At 42.6% G+C, this 17258-nt stretch overlaps 1 protein-coding gene across 3 annotated transcripts in view; it reads right to left on the bottom strand.

The window, feature by feature from the left end:
- LOC122611790 (leucine-rich repeat and fibronectin type-III domain-containing protein 3) overlaps nt 1–16441 on the bottom strand; it is a 49238-nt gene extending 32797 nt beyond the window's left edge. For 2 of the 3 annotated variants that reach the window (XM_043785104.1, XM_043785101.1), the window contains exons 1-2: nt 16381–16441; nt 14584–14969 (exon numbers count right to left, since the gene is read on the bottom strand). The gene's annotated coding sequence lies outside the window, so the exon portion shown is untranslated. Of the gene's footprint in view, nt 1–14583; nt 14970–16374 lie in introns of all 3 variants that reach the window. The other variant, XM_043785102.1, reaches the window with a different exon arrangement.
- Nucleotides 16442–17258: the final 817 nt, after the last annotated feature.

The raw sequence follows: 17258 nt of genomic DNA, 5'->3' as shown, positions 1-17258 counted from the left end.
CACGAATAGTTAATACTCTTAAACAGCGCTAAATATTCAGGAATAATTGGAACCATATCACATTTGTAGCAATGACACAAAGTAGGCAACAGATTGATTTCTAAATACTAATTGGTGTGGCCAGAGCTGCATTTGAGTATGAATAGAGGTCATAACCTTTGTCGCTCTTCTAAGCTGGCTAAATAAATTCCATAAAATAGTGATATTTTCCCAAGCAACTTTAAATTGTCGAATGATAAAGTTATCTTTTGAGTGCCTTAGCTGCCCCACCAAGTGCTTCTCTGGGCCCACTTGAGCTCAGCTCTCCATCAAAACCATAATACTCCAGCCACTCAAGGCCATCAAAAGAGAGAGAGAGAGAGAGAGAGAGAGAGGCTGTGCCAGTAAGAGAGGGGGATAAGAAGAAAGAAAACAGTTCGATTGAATGTCTTTTGTATGTGGGTCAGTAATGCAGCCGACGTCGACTGAGGCCGAGAACGGTTAAGCAAACAAGTGAGTGGCAGTGGCAGTGGAAGTGGAACTTGGGTGGACAAGTGCCAGTGCCAGTGCCCAGGGTCCGTGTCCCGAAAAGGGGGCGGCCGGCGGCCGCAGGAGGGCGTGGCTGGTGGGGGGAAACTTGTTTTTAATCGTTGTCAATGGCCCAAAACGTCGAGAGTCCCGTTCGCCGTCGGCTGCTGTGGAAGTTCAGGAAGACAGCACCGCAAGAAAATCTATCTATAGTATTAAATAATGACATGATTATGATATTTTCCAAGCTTAGATGCTAATTCATTATACACAGATATTATTTAAAAATATGGGAAAATGTTGCTTGAAACTATCTAATAATAACTAATATTTTCTTTCTGTGCAGACGCATAAGAAAAAAATATTTTGAGGGGCAAGGCAGGGAGCTCTGTGGCAATTTGCAGGCCAATTTTCAGGCTGCCGCCGCAGTAGGGGACTTGTTTTCCGTGGCGCAAACAGGTTGCACTGTTAGTTGCACTGATTTCGTTCGATGGCTGATCGCCGTAAATCAAAGAGTGTCCCGTGTCCCCCGCCGAATGGCTCATGTCAAATGGAATAATTACACAAGTGGCACAGTTTTTTTTTCAAACCCCCTTCCCCGCATTTCGCCGGTGAAAGATATCGATGGCGATAAATGTGTCGGCTTTAATATAGCTGTATTTAGCCACATGAATCACTAACTGAAACCGTTTACGCTTAGTTATAGTCGTGCATACACATAAACATTAAATCGTGACTGCACACACTGGTTTGTTTCGGGAATTTTTAAGGTTTTTTTTTTAGTTTTTTTTAGTTTTTCAGCGCTTTGCTTTTGAATTTCCAAATGATTGCCTGCAATTTAGTTCGTGCTGGTCGATTTCAGCCTTTTTGTTGGCTCCCCTTGCATTTGGTTTTTTTGGTTGATTTTTTCTCGATTTCCATGGTATTTAATACGCATGACTTCAGCTTGGATTTTCGTTGATTTGGCTTTGTTATTTATTTACGAGTATGTTGTAACTCCTGTCGCGTCTGTATTAAGTGTTGGAAACCCTTTTTGGCCATCGATTGGATGATGTAAGCGCTAAATTAAATCACTCCATCAATCTGTGTGCACTTATGTAAGTCAGCAGCAAGGAGAATATTTTCTACTAACTTTATTTGTAGCTAACAAAAATTGGCATGGTACTGAACAAAAGAGAAACCCGCATTGTAAAATATTTGCCAGATTAATGAAATTAACCAAGGAGTTACTACTGGCTCATTAAAAACTTGTGTAGTTACTACTACTACTCTTGAAGCCAAGTTTCGTTTCAATTTATTTATTTACCAGGCACTTAGAACGTCCATTTCTAGACCACGTTCCTCTAATTCTAATTGTTTATTCCTCCACTGGCGTCCATATCAATTGCTGCTTAATGAGCGCCATATAAACTGCATTCCCCCAGCTCATTTCGTTCCGGAATATGTTGGCCTCTGGGGTCCCCGTCCGTCGCTCCAAATACCCAGGAATAAGTGCAGTCGGCTTGCAAGTTTCAAATGCCCAACTTCCCCAGGCGGACGGAGGAGCAACTGTGTTTATACATTCGACTCGCATTTCCAATGGCAAACTGAACAAGTCAATTGAAATTGGTATTGGAATCGGAATCGGAGAATGAAGCCAAGTTGAAAAACGGCCTCAAATGGGCATATAAACATCGGCAAATTGCCAGTGGAGTAAACGGCGGCACGGCATCCTCATCTCAGTTACCGCATCATCAAACATTGTTATTATGTCTTGGCCGACTCCAACTGAAGGAAACCCGAAAAAACGAGTCAATCGAGTTGGCTCTTTGTATTTAGGTGTATGTTTGGGTCTACAGCTGCGAGCAACTGGCCAACAAGCAAGTGGCCAAGTTGCTAAGCGTAACGAAATGCCCGAAATGCCCAAAATACCGAAAATCAAAAAGCGTGGCATACAACACTCGTGGCCATTAACGGTTAATCTGGGCTCTTCACCAATTTACGCGCCACACGCCGGTCGAATCTGCCAATCCGTGTCACATACCAAACTATATTACTTATGAGCGGGCCTCTTTACACTCGGCGAAACGGGGGGAAACGAAGCCGAAATGGGGCGAAAATCGAAAGCATTGCAAATGGATTAGCTTTACAGTCGTTTGGTAAACTACGAGGTAAACATAATTGAAACCATATTCTGTGACCAGTTATTGGTCTACTTGGACACATTTTTTGTAAATCACAGACTTTTTTCGCGAGTGTAACTCGCCGCCTGGCATTCGATTCAGAATCCCCAAGTGCCATTCCGCAGTGACACGACCTGACCTTCTGGCGGCATTCCTCTGGCAATTAGCCGCGTTTATGGCTCTGTTTTGTTGCCAGTTTACCATTGGCCATTTGGCCATTTAGCCAGTTGCCGTTGACGCAGCTTCTGCCTCTGCTCTTCTGTTGTTGTTCTGCAGTTAAATGTTGCATGCCACATTTGGCACACATGACAAGCGACATGTGTTTCTGATATGCCAATAGTGAATGGACATGTCCGCCCCAACCCCCCTCCATTTTTCGCCCCTTGAAAGGCCACGCCCCCTGCGGCTGGACGACCATTATGGCTAATTAATGAATTTCGCACTCGATTTTCCGGGGCGCTTTTCCCGACATCCCGTCGTCGGCTCCTTAATTGCTTATTTATTTTGTTTTATGCGCAATTTTAGTGTTTCACTACAGTATAGCTCGAATATTTCTAATTTTAATTTGGTTTTTTTTCTCCATCTTAGCGGGGTCATTGGGCTAAAAATTAATGGCCCGGCTTAATGGGTCATTTGAGAGACGTTCGTAAAAGTGACACACACTCGTAATTAGCTGAAATCTCTTTGGGCTCGCAGTGGGTCAAAGTTGGGGTCAGTGTGGAGATTGTGTCTAAATTTTGGTTCAAATTTAATGGACTTGCTTAGAGGGTTTACCTGTTGTCTGTTTTTTGTGGTGCTGTCTGTTTACAAGCGCTTACCTAGAAAGAAAAAAGTGAACGGAAAATTAATACATGTATTTTTAATACACAATATATTACATTAAGTTGTTGTTCAATCTCAAACATTGGATAATTTTTCTAAAATGTTCTCTCACGTTATTCTACTTTTCAAAAAGTCCCGAAATCTGCATAAAAATTGGCCCAGCCATTGAAGCATTTTCCACTTGAAAATGTCTCCATCAAAAATCCAAATTGAAATTTCCATCTTGGGCTCAAAATGACAACAACAAGAAAAACAATTTGACGTTGCATAACGCTTAATGACAAAAGGGTAAGAAGAAAGCTACCGGCACATGGCAAAAACAAAAACTAAAAAAAGAGAAGAAAATGCATACATTTTTCGTGCAATATGCATATTAAATTCAATAAATTTCCCACTCAGACGACAGCCAGAAAGTGGGCGGTAAACGAAAGGGGGCGGGGCAGACAAGCTGCCGACAGTGAGCTACGGCTAAAGGATATGCACAAGGATAACAGCTCAAATTGATAGACATTTATACATATATAGCGAGCCAGGCAAGGCGATAGATGCTCCAAGTGGGATGCGACTGCACAGGGAGTAAAAATCCAGAATTGGGTACTTAAGATATCCATTTCAGCAGATGATTGCCCGGATAACTGCGTTGCAAAAATATAAATATAAAGTTTAAGTACGCTCTAAATTTGTAGCAAACACCCGCCCGCAGGGCTGAGATCTAAGTGTCCACTTGGCTTGATATTTTTTTGCAGTGTCCGATTGTCAAACACTTTTGCTCTTTTCACCCGGGCGACAAAGTTTATTTAGCCCTTGACTTGGGAATTTTTCAAATTTTCCAGCCTCTTCGTCCTTGAAGGCATACGAAGTGCCAAAGGACACTCGCAAAGGTGAGTGGCAACGGGGCGGGGCGGGGGAAGCACAGGAATTATGATAATGGGCACTAAAAATAGTTGGGGGAAATGCATGATTTCTGCATTTCCATGGAACCAATAATCAACAGAAAAATTCCTTGCTCTTTGTGGCTAATAATAGAGCTGCCAAAGCCGCTGCCACGCCCATTCCCACGACTGGCAGCCTCCCCAGTTCGAACTCGCAAAATTCGCGGAACATTTAATTAAATAACAGAAAACTGAAAACAGAAAACAGAGAGAAGGGAAAACTGGATGAGCGCATTCATGGCTTTGTGCCCCGCTTCCGATTGCTTTTGGTGCGCAAAAATAGTTGCGACTCAAAATTGCTAAATTCAGAATAACAAATTGCATTGCTAGCCAGTGTCCTTCGCCAGTGCATCCCCCCCTCAACCCATTTAACCCCCCATCTAGTGTATGGGATGTGATTTTGTTGTTCTCATTGCCTTTCAATTGCTGCGCTGCGGTCGTCAACTTTTGCCGATTGGCAGGCGGCAACCGCAATTGGATCTGCTGCTGAATGCTGCCCCATGCTCCTGAATTTTGCTGCTGTCCAAAGCTGCGACTGTACGATAGTGGGCTCCAACCCGAAAAAAAGGGAAAAAGTGGCGAGTAAACGTGGCAAATGGCCACGAAACAAAGCAACTCCTCCCGGTGCCAGGGGCGTTGTTAGCGAAAATTTATAACATAGAAAAGGCGAGCCGGCGATACCAATTCTGGGTTCGATGGGCGGCTCAATTCCAATCAGTGGCCCCTGTGAGGTGCAGGAAATGGGTTCCTTGCCCGCTCATCTGCTGGGAATGCGATTCAACTTACAGATTTGACTGGGTATTCACTTCGGAATGGGTAGTAGCTCTAGCTTAATTATGAGCTTCCGGTCTACTCAAATCGATTTGGGACACCTAACGTCATAGGTTGCATTTGAATCCGAGTTGTACTTGCTACTTGAGTATAGGCATTTGCTGTTGGCCACTGCGTGTTACTTCGCTAGCACTACAAGATCCAATCTGGCTTTTAAGGGCCTCTTTTGGCCAGAACCGCCACTTGCAACTCCCCGGATTGCACTCCACGCAGGGCTTAAATACACTTTTCTTTGGGCTCCACTGTATGTGAGTGCGCTGCTCTATCTTTCTATTGCGCAATCATAAATCAAGGCGCCCGGTCACCGCCCACTTTTGATGTCCGTTGTAATCCGGGGCTTAACATTCTCCACATTGTGCTGCGAGTTGTGCCTTGCAGTTCGCCATTCGCCATTTGCAGTTCGCAGTTTGCAATTCAGAATTCGGGCACATGTGGAGGCGACTCCGAGCTTCCAGCCCCCGAAATGCTGACAGCGGCTTAGAGTCCCGGGCTCTGCGGGCTTCTTTGGTCTGGACCGCGAATGCAATTAAATAGAATATATCGCCGCCTCACAAGGTCGCCTGCTGCCTGCTGCCTGTCGCCCGCTTCCTGTGGTTGCCGCATGCCCACCCTTTGGGCCTTTTTAGACTGGCCAAAGCCGAAACTCAGCCGACTGGCAATAACTCAGGGAGTTCCTGCTGCTGTGGTATTTTTCTCCAGTTTCGGCCAGTTTCGGCCGCTTGTTAAGTAATTTTGTTAATAGCTGCACCAGCAGCAACGGCTTCAATAAATCTTTTTGTGCTGCTGCCACAATTCGTTGCACATTTCATGCTCTCTTTGCCAGTGGCTCTTGGGCTATAACTATTAAATGGAAACACTACACTCTAGAAGGCTCAATCGAGTGCCAGCACCTCCCACAAGGCACAAGCCAAAGCGAAACAAAAAAAAAAAACTGTGCAAATAAAACAGCCGGCAAATATCTGCAAATAAAATAAAACTAAAATCGCTGCATGCATGCGAGCGACTGCGAAAAGACCAAATTACTCGACTGACTTTCTCCAATTTTGTGGCAGCTTCGATTGCAACAACAAAGGCAGCCAGTCGGCGAATAGGCGAATAACAATACCACAAATTATAACTTTGTCTTGCCAACTCAGAATAAACACGGCGGAGGAGGGAAAACAACAAGTGCATCGGACTGCCTAACAATTTCTCTACGCTATTTGCGGAAAGCACTTCGATTTTGGATTTTCCATTTTCTTTATATCAGCAACACAATCGTGGCAGTCTTTATATTCACGATCACCTGTGATCCCTGACTTTAAGATGTGGTCTTATTTTTCCCATCGTGAATATTTTGTGCACGATTGAGCTTAAGTGGAAATCAATGGTTGAAACATAGGCTTTATTTTGAAAAAGTTTCTATATAACTTTCTTGTCCTGCTAATATTTCCGTTTCATAACTTTGCTTTTCAGCAGCTTTTTTCCAGTTACTGGCCTTTGTCTGAGTTGCTGGCCAAAAGGCGTTTTGTTGACCCACTGCCGCTGACAAATTCACTAATTTTGAGTGGCGGAAACGGATTTGGAGTTGCTTTTGTTTTTTTTTGTTTTCGCTGTTGTTTTCCAAGTTGATTGCAGCGATTACTGGCTGTCACCCTTTTTTTTTGTTGCTTGATTTTCGCCTCTGTCGTAATTTACACCTGTTGCACCTGCTGCAAGCGCTTGGCAAATACAGGAGTTTACACAAATTTTCAGGCCAACATGGGCCAACTGTCGTGGTCGCGGAGACATGAGTCTTGGCTAAATGGAATTTAATTATAAAATAATTACACGCTCATTCGCTGGGTTCGCTTTAATTGTTTGACGTTTGCTTAATTTGGCTCATTAGAAACTATGTTTTGTGGCTTTTTCGCTGCTGCCACGGCTGCCACTGCTGCTGCTGCCTTCAGCGATTTTCCATTTGGGTCATTTGGACTCGCATATTTTTCCTGGCAGTCGGTTGGTTTTTTATTTGAAACTCATTTAAATTGGTTTAGTTCTGAGACTGCGTTTGTTTTATTTGCTAACTTTTCGGTATGTGTACTTCATTAAAATCGCTTGGTTTTTTCGGTTTCAGCTCGACTCTAGTTTGTGGCAAGGTGAGCCAGGAAATAAATGAAATACGAAAAGCCGCAGAGCATTGCTGACTTAATTGTTGCGCATACGCAGCGTTGCACAACGCACTTCAGGCCGGGGTTCAACCAAAGCCGCTTAGTCTTTGTTTTATTTTGCGTGTCGGTGTGTGAATCGAAATCGGTTTGAGCCAATACAGTGGCTATTGTTTCGATTTGCTCTGGGCATTGTTATGTGTTCTGGCTGCCGATTAAATGTCGTTGGTTCGATTTATGAATGCAGCATGCAGCTTGAGTTGATTGCAGGTCCACACGGTTGTTGAACAAATCGGCAATTTGCAAAGCAATTTCGCACATAATAATCGGAAATTATTATTTGCCCATGCTGATTAGTTTCAAGCTAAGCGCGCGCTATTGCTTACTTAAAGCCACTCTGATCGATTTAATTTATAAGTAAAATGGATCAACAGAACAGTTTGTATATTCATTCCTGCAACTTTTATCTCAGCAGATGGTACTTCCCCTGACTTGTATAGGTTACTTTATAGGCCCCCCTTTATTCATTGGCCATTCCCATCGCTTGGCTCCTCTATTTCACTTATCTGCTAATTAACTAATTGGCACAACCAAATTCAATTGCAATTCGGCGAATCGAAGAACACAATATCCGTGGCCGACTAATTGAGGTCTCCAATATATATACGTATATATATAGCTATGGAAATAGAATCGGAGGCGCAACGGGAAATTGGATGGTAACGGGAATGGGTCGACTCAATACGCTGATTGATTGTGAATAATCAATGGGTGGACGGTTATGAATCGGGGGGCGGACACAGATATACTGCCTGGATGCATAACTAAATTAGGCAAATGCCGCGAACGTGAGGGGCATTTCAGATTTCATCCGGCGTATGTGCAAATATGTAGAAATATGTAGGGGAATGGTTCTTCTGCTACCGCTACTGACCATATCTAAGCCGAGTTATGTAATAAAAGATTTGGCCAAGTCCGGTGAAATATTAAGCAGTCAGCAGTCGCCATTTCTCTCTCTCTCTCTGGGTGCATTCATATCCAGAGAAATGGCGCACAATGAAATGAAATATGAGCACGGGGATTCCCCCAGTTAACTTGGCCAAGCGAATTGTCAGCGAAAAATGTTTTTCGAGATGAAATGGCGCGCAAAAGGGGGGGAAACTAACCGAACGGAAGCCGAATGGCCAATGGCCACCTTAATGACAGAACACCCGGCACAGTGCGGGCCAAAAGTTACCGACCACCTTCCGCCACTGCTGCAGCACATTGCCAGTGTGGAGGGACTTATGGCACAGACTGTTTTGCGGGCAGACAAAGCGATGAACATGGATAAGTAAGCATAACAAAGGCAGTTAGTTCTGCTGATGTGACAAGCTCAATTTATTCACACGATCTTCATACCAAGATGGCTTAGCTTTATTTATTGGTAAATGAATTTAAAACTTTAGTTCACAGAGCTAAAAGAATTTGTAAATATCCTTACTATCCACCTTTAAAATGCCATTAAAACCCGATTTGGCTTGTATAGAGTGGCCCAAAAGGATTTTCGTAATACGGCTAATTGAAATCGCAATTAGCCGAAACGTTTTGAGCTCCATCGGTGCTGTCTGTCTCCACCATCCCCCCTTTCTCCTCCTTTTCCATTTGGCTCTGTGTGTGGCTCTCTAATTAACACGCTTTTTTAATTATTAATTGCTGCACTTAATTTATAGGCAACACTGGAGACCCCGACTTCCCTGAACTTGCCACGTCCTCCCGCAAAAAGCTAAGGGAAAACCATTTAACCCCGCTTCGTAGGCAAAGGCACAAATTGCAATTTGTTTCAAGTGTCCTGGCGGCAGGACAAAGTTTCTCCTCGTGCTTTTGTGTCCTTGTAGGAAGTGGGTGGTTGGAGGGGGAGTGAAACTATCTGCTAACTGTGATTTTTGTGCCTCAAAAAGTTGCAATTTGTCTTTTTACCTTTGCTCTATCGCCGCCTTTGTTGCACTTCCTTATTTCTTGTTCTACTTTTAGTTGTTTTTTTTTGGATTTCTTGTATTCTTGTTGAAAAATAAATTGAATTGTAAGTTGAAAGTTTTGCCATATGGATGCCATTTGTGGGTTTTCTTTTTCGTTTTATTTGGAAATTAATTAAGTGTATGCAGTCAGCATAACGGTTGCTTCCAAGAACCGTAACAATTTCCCCACCACCATCGCCATCGCCATCACCATCCCAATTTTCATTTTCATTCTCAGCTATTGATACAGAACATCAATTTGAACTTTTATCTAGTTTCTTTTGGGGATTACCCGAATGGAATGAATTAAAATAATGCAAATGAGCCACAATACAAACAGAGTGTGGCTGGCAACCAGAAACCAGAAGGCAGATACCAGATAACAAAGCTACAAAGTTTTTCATTTGCCTCTCCTTTCGTTTCTTCACCTCGATGAAGGAAAATGCCCTGCAGCATTCTAGATGGACGCTCGGATAAATGGACTATGCAGCTGCACTTTTTCGGGAGAGTGACTTCTAAAGGCGCCCCCGGCGACAGACTTTTCTTTTAATGAGTGCAGGAGTGGCTAGAAATATGGTTAAAAGATTGGACAAGAATTCGTATAAGGTTCTCCATTAGGAAGCCATTAGGAAAACAATTACTCTAATCGTCGAAAGAGAATTTAGTTTTAGTTAGAGTAGTAAAACATTTATTAAGCATTTCTTTCCTATTCCTAAACTCTTTATTTCTAGACTTTTAACTATTTTCGCACACATAAAATTGCATTGCTTATTGGACTTCAATGCATTTAAGTGAGCTCTTCACATGCATTTAAGATTTATTTAAGAACTATTACCGTTTAGATCGGGTTTATAGTGGCAGTGGCCATAAAAATTTCAATTTCGCTCGAAACAAATATAAAAAAATAAGTTAAATCGTTCGTTTGTTTTGGCTTTGGAGTGCAGGCATAAAAACGTAATTTCCTCCAGCTCTGTTCACATATAAAAGATGTATTTCTGCACGGGATTAAACCGAAATGGAAATGAAATCTAAAGCAACCCAAACACAGATCGCTTAAAAAACCCTGGGTGCAGAAAAAAAAGCATCCATGGAACTAGGAGCAGAATCAGAAGCAGAAGCAGATGCGAAACTGCCAACAGTTTTTCCCGAATGAACGAGGGAAAGAGCGAAAATGCCATGGCAACTGAAAATGCATTTTTCTGTCGCATTTCCTGCCCCAGCGTGGAGCATAAAATAACAGCAAAGCAACATAAACACGTGCCAGCCCAGTCTAATGTCGGCTATTTCCTGCTGGCCAAAACCGTAGGCCAAAAAAGGCAAAAAATAATACGAAAAGGCAGGAAAAACAGGCATGCATAAAAGCTGGCGTCACCGGCAGCACTAAAAGAAGCGTGGAACGACAGTGAGAACTGTGGGACAGTGGTCAGGGGATATTCTGGACCCAAGTTGGGGTCTTTTCCCGACAGCTTCCACCTCTCCTGCCACTTTTCCCCACTTCAAACCTTCAAACCGCCACCAAATGGTGGGCGCAGCTAAGGAAATGAGGGCACAAAAAAGGCCGCAGAATAAAGGAGCAAAACTGATGGAATGGCCAGGGGAATACCCTTGAAAACTACACATACTTAACTACAAATGGGAAAGTCTTTCCCCGTAAGTTCGAAGATTCCCAGTAACAATTATAATAAAGTACCAAAAGACAGCACTAAAATATTTGGGATCTTAACTAAGCTAAGCACCATAAATAATCTCTGGGATCATAACTAAGCTAAGTAGTATAAATAATTGCCTAAAATCTGAAAGAAATGAATCGCTAGATAGTCTCAGAAAAAGGTAGATAGCCAAGAACCAACAACAAAAAGTAGAATTTCACACAAATACATAGCCACTAAGGCCAAAGCCACACTTGGTAACAAACAAACAAAAAAAGAAAAAAAAAACAGGTGGTTAGAAAGGGAAAGAATAATATGTTAATAAACTGCGGGGGGTGGGGGTTAGGCATAGCATAACGTGATAAACGCTGGATGAATGACCTCTCTCTTTATATAGCACTCTGCTTTTTCCTCCAGCCAACTACATTTTAGTCAAAAACAGATGACGGCGATGGATCTTAAAGGCACACAGCGGGAAAAAGTATAGTTAAATAATAGAAACTGAGGATTTGAAATGGCTCTCCCCATACATTCTTGATATAAATTTCGCCCAGTGTAAGCCAGCATTATTATGCAGCTGCAGACTCGAAAAGTTTTTGCCACTGGCCATCCTTCTAATAGGCCAACAAAAATCTCAGCTGGATAATGATGCACTGACAACTGCAACTGCATGCTGCGTGTCCTGCCATCTCAGTCGCTTTCCCAGCTACTGTCTCTCTCACTCAGCCGCTTGCCGTCTCTTTCTCTCTCTGTTTGTGGCAGTAACTTAGTTATGCATGCCTCTGCCACATGCCTCTGCCACCGCATCTTTTTGTTAGTTTGTCTGCACTGCTTCTTTCGAGTTCATTGCCGCGACTCATTCTCATTTTCCTCTCCACCGTGCATCTCTCACAAACATTTTCCATTCGCCTCTGAGTGGCAGCACTGTCAGCATTATCATAATGAACACTGGGATCATTATCACCTCAATGTGGGCCCTGTCTTCTCGGCTCACTCGACTACCCCTCAGCCTGTGTGTTCATTAGCCCAGTGCGCCCCACTCCTCGATCATAATTCAATTATCTGCGAGGGAACCCCTCCGACAGTGGGAAGAATCCGAGGAAGTGGTTGTGCGGCTTTGATGGCCCAAACACCAGCACCAAGTTGGCCAAAGGAAATGGTTTACGACTTTTGGGCGAAACAGCTTGACTCGCAGATAGGTTCTTGAAGTGCTGGGTAGCCACATGATGGATTGTTGGAAATTAAAGTGCTCAAAGAAAATAAAAGAAGCTATTACAATGCTTAAGTTGCAACTATAAATTACTACTGACTCAACAGTAAATGAGGAACATGCAGTTGTTATAAGATCAATTCTTGACGTAAGTGAGTTATTACTCTGATTCTTGAATCATCTTCGTTCTAAAACTTGCTTACTTTTAAAGTGTAAAATTATAGATCTACTATTAAGAAACCAGTGTGTGCAAATTGCTGATTTTCGCCTCTGCCATCCACATTATAAAGAAGTTCTCTGTAGACTTTGGAAAGAAATGAAATAATTACGGAGCAATCAAAACTGATTTCGAGCATTAATTGCTATATCAACCACTGTACCTGCGGAAAATGATGGAACAGGTGGTGGTGCTAGGCCGTCTTCATCAGTCAGGCACCCAGTTTCCTAGAAACCATAATTCCATAATTTGCACGCTTTCTTCTCAAAACCCAGACACGAGTCTCGAAATCCCCCCCTCGATGCCCCCGCACGCCTCTCTCGAATTCTTGGCCATGGCTCTAACACATTTTCTAAATATTTTCGAGATCACGCTCAAGATCAACGAAAGAGAATACTGTAGAAACTGTATGGCCGCTAATAAAGCCGCCGAAGATGCTGTGAGAAGTAAGGCGGAAATGAGGGGCCTTACCACTCTATATCTATATCTATATATATACTATATATATATATATTAGCCCCCTTCTTGGAAACGCACCAGCATTTGACTTTCATTTCTTCCTACAGTTAGACACTTTTATTGTGTTTCACATTACTTTTGTCTGTGCGAGTTTGTTTGCCATGCGTTTTGCTGCTCGCTGCTCGCTGTTTGTGTTTTTGTTTACTCGGACTTTTCCTGAATTTCTTTCTTTCTTTTCCGAGCGCAGATAACCATTTCTATAAGCAAAGTGCGATATTTCACAAGAGTCTCGCCGGAATCGAGTTGGCTACAACAATACGTTGTACTTCTGAGGGAGTGTTTTTCTTTCGAAACTGGTTGTTCTTTTGTTTTGCGTATTTTTGGCATTCCTTCTGTTGCTATTTGCAACTTTTCCTGCTTATTTCTACTTTGCAACTCCACGCAGAGTTTCCACCAAGGTCAGAGGCTTGGGGAAAAGGGGGGCCAAATTGCATTTGCAGTAACCAAATAATGATAAATCATTGCTGTGCATATTCTGATTTATTTCATATTTTTATGGCTGATTCCGATAGACCCCCTCCGCAAAATGCAGCGACTACGTCCCTCTTCGCCAAAATAGTTCTGTGTGTGTTGCGGGGTGAATTTGCTTAGTACCAACAAAGGCAAATATAAATTGCCATAGATTAAAGTTGCAATCGTGACTGGGGTGAGCTGCAGAATGGAGAAATATCAGCGGAAAATGCAAGTCTCTGGCGAGCAGAGAATCAAATTTGGTTTCAAATTACTCAAAGGGAACTTTCAATTGAGATAATGAACCTGATTTGCATGGAAATGGTCGGAAAAAGGTTCGAGTTAACCATATTCACAAATTGCAGAAAAAATGCTTATTAATTCGAACTAACAAAATTACGGAAAAAATATATATATTTAATTATTGCAGCAAAGGGGAATGCTGTATTTTTTACCAAGATTTTTACCCTCGACAAAACGAAAGCAAACTCAATTTTCATCAAGTGGAAAAACCTTTTCGGAATTAAATTAAGCTCTTAACACTGCGTGGAAATCGAAACAATGTGCCACGCTGGGCTCGGCTTTTCTTTCTTTCCCCATTTTCACACAGTCGCGACTCGCGCCCATTTCCTCTCCGAGATTTTGGTGGAAACTCGCAGGGCAGACACTTGTGCATATTAATTGCTTATTGAGCAGCCTGCTCTGCCCTGCCCTCCAAACGGAAACGAACAACCAACGCGGCGCGAAAGAATTGTTTGGGAAAATCCTCGCGCATGAGGAAAGCCTTTTTTATTATTCTTTATCAGTTTCAATCACTGTATCGCAACCGGCACTGGCAAACAGTGGGCACTCGCCAAGTGGAAATTGTGGCTAAAAGAGGTAGGAAAGTTACTGGGCTGATTAGGTGATATTGGTTCTTACGAGAGCAAAAGGAAGTTTTATAGTTTTGGACATAAAAATTAAAGAAATATGTTAGATGCTTATAAACATTCAAATCTGCAAGATTCCTTTGTTTTTCATAACTTATTTAATAACAAATTGACGTTCTTTGAGGCATCACTGTACTGGCCTCCGGTTTTTCAGTTGTGGCTTTTATTCATTCACTTCGCCATACTTCCCCTCGCCCAGGCATTCATTCATTCATGCAAGTCTCCTTCTCACCTGTTTGTTGTGTTGTTTTTGTTGCTGTTGTTCCTGTCCCTGTCTCCCTCCCGCGCAGTCGTCCCCTCTCCCTTGCTCGCGTGCTGAAACAAGCGTTTTCCGGCCAAAAGGTAGATATTCTTATATTTTGTTGTTTTTTCGGGGTGTCAGAGGTCGCGGGCGTTCGGTGGTTCGGTGCCCCTTTGTTGCAGCCACTTGTGCGCCTCTCCCTCGATTTTTTTTTCGTTTATTTTTTGTTGCTCGTCACTTGGCCCTTTGCTGGTTGACAAAATGCCAAACGCTTGAAATTCCTTTATATCCGTTTTTATTTTCCCCCGTTTTATATTCGAATCTTTTTTTTTTGCTTTTTTCAGTTAGCGCGCGGTTTTAAAATTTGGTTTATTTCGCTGTGTTTGGTCAAAAATAAAAATGAAGGAATAACGTAATGCTGTTACCGCTGCCGTTTGCTGTTTGCTGTTTTTACTTTTGTTGTGTTGTTAACCTTTTCCGTTCTGTGCCTGTGCACGTGTTTGATTTTCCCTCTTGGCCATGTTGGTGTTGCTGCTGCTCTCGGCTTTGTGGCAACCTGTTTGCCATTGGAATGTTTTCGTGTGGTTTTCCCAAAGAATGAAAATTCGGCTGGAATGCCACGAGTAATAATTATGATTGCATTCGAAAATCTTTGTAATTTCCGGTCCAGTTTTTTGGCCTTTTATGTTTGAACACAATTATTTGTTTGTGGCTCGCATTTATCTAATCAAAGGAAATTCCTCGGTCATGGGGCAAATTTTCAGATGCAATGCGACCTCGTTTATTTAAGTTCATATGGAGAGGTAAATGGATTACCTAATGTTTTTTTAATTTTTTAATAACAAAAATAAATTTCACCTATTATTTATAGTATTTCAAAGTTCTTTAAAAGTTTTTACTGTTTCCACAATCCAAATTATTTTTCCAATTAACATTCAATTACGTAGAAGTGAAAATCGTTTGTGCCACATAATTATATGCACACAAGCCGCCAAAGTTATTTCGATTTATTTACGTTTGGGGCAGAAGTATTTATCCAATTTTGCGCAACAATTTAAACAGCAAATAAACAAATCAATTAACGGATTTCATACACTTTTGTTGGCAGCGCCAGAAGTCGGTCAATCTCTAAAGTCTGAAAGTCTGAAAGTCTGGCCATAAGTGTGTGTGCCTTTAAATTTAATTAAGCCTTCTGCCTTATTCTGCCGTACTGGTTTGCTGGCTCCCCCAACTTTTCTTGATTTACTCGAGATCCAAAGATGGAGATGGAGATGGGGAGACCAGGTGCTATGCCATGGGTTCGGGTTCTCCGGCTTTCTAAACTAAGCCCCCCGATGATGCACGCTCCGCTGGCGCTGCCCACTCGAGAGCAACAACAACAACCGTAGCAACAACAACCACGGCGACCAGCTAGACCCGCCGCCTAACGGTAAACCAAATGAAAAGCTCTATTGATGGAGGCGAGCCACTTGGCCAAAGTCGCTGTCGCTTCTTGGCCAAATCCACACCGTGCAGCATGGAGCATGTAGCATGCAGCATGGAGTACATATAGCGCGCGTTCAGGAATTCTGGACCAGCTGGAAACCGTTGTTCGCAGTCGCCGTCGCCGTCGCCGATGACGCCAAATCAAAGCCAAAATAATACAAAACTGGTTTTCGAACAGGAATGATGTGGTTTTTCTCTTTTCTTGGTGGCATAGAATGCATGCTCGCAAGTGCAAATGATAAGCGGAAAAGCATGCAGAAATCAACACAAACACAAGCAACACATAAGATCACACACACGCACTATCGTGATTTTCCTCTGGCGATTTCCCGGAAAAACTCCGTCGACGTTCGTAGCGCTTGGGCCTTAACAGGTGACTGAAAGCCAAGAATCGGGGCTCCGGAATCGAGCTCCAGCCCATGTTAGTGCTTAACAGCGACGTCGAACGAAGCGAAAGCAGCGACGCAGCAGAGGAACTTCGGCTCTTCGAGTGTTAACCGGCTTTTAACCCGCTGTTAGCTTGGCTAACTGGCATTGCTTGCATGCCAAGTTAATGCTTGGTTATTTTTTCGGCTTTTTTGGGGGTGCATTAAACCCTTGCTTAAACTCCGTTTTCGCCTTGCTTCACTGGCCAGACATGCAGGCCAATTTATTGGCTTCCAATTAGCTAACAAAATTACCAAAGTGGTAATAGTTTGGTTAGAGGAAGCAAATGTATGCAGAATGAACACAAGCCATGTCATTAGCCAATAAGCTGTATGGTTAATTCAGCAATTGCTAAGTCGCGGATGTAAAATAATATAATTTTCACGCTTACCAGATTTTTTAATTGTTTACCTAGAAAATTTGTTTTATCAGGTGTCAGCTTAGCAACTGAATATTTTAAAATATAATCTTATATTTAGTTATTCTTTATAAATAATTATTGCTGCTGATTGTGAGCTGTAACATAATATCGTAAACCGTAAAACTCGGCAACAGCAAACTGTTGACTAACATAAACCGCAAGCGAATATCGTGAGTAACAGAGCACTGCAGCAACCGGCTTGCGTTTGCAGAGCTGCTAAGCCCGACTCCTAACAGAGACCACGCACCGCAGAAACAAGATAAAAAGTAAAAAGACCGTTACTTACCCCCTGACCTATATGTATATATAGCCTCATCCTATCGGGGATTGAGCA

The sequence above is a fragment of the Drosophila teissieri genome, chromosome 2L, assembly GCF_016746235.2.
Source record: "Drosophila teissieri strain GT53w chromosome 2L, Prin_Dtei_1.1, whole genome shotgun sequence".
In the NCBI taxonomy this organism is placed as follows: Eukaryota; Metazoa; Arthropoda; class Insecta; order Diptera; family Drosophilidae; genus Drosophila; species Drosophila teissieri.
The sequence above is the reverse complement of the archived record's forward strand: the minus strand, read 5'-3'. Positions and strand labels throughout refer to the sequence as shown.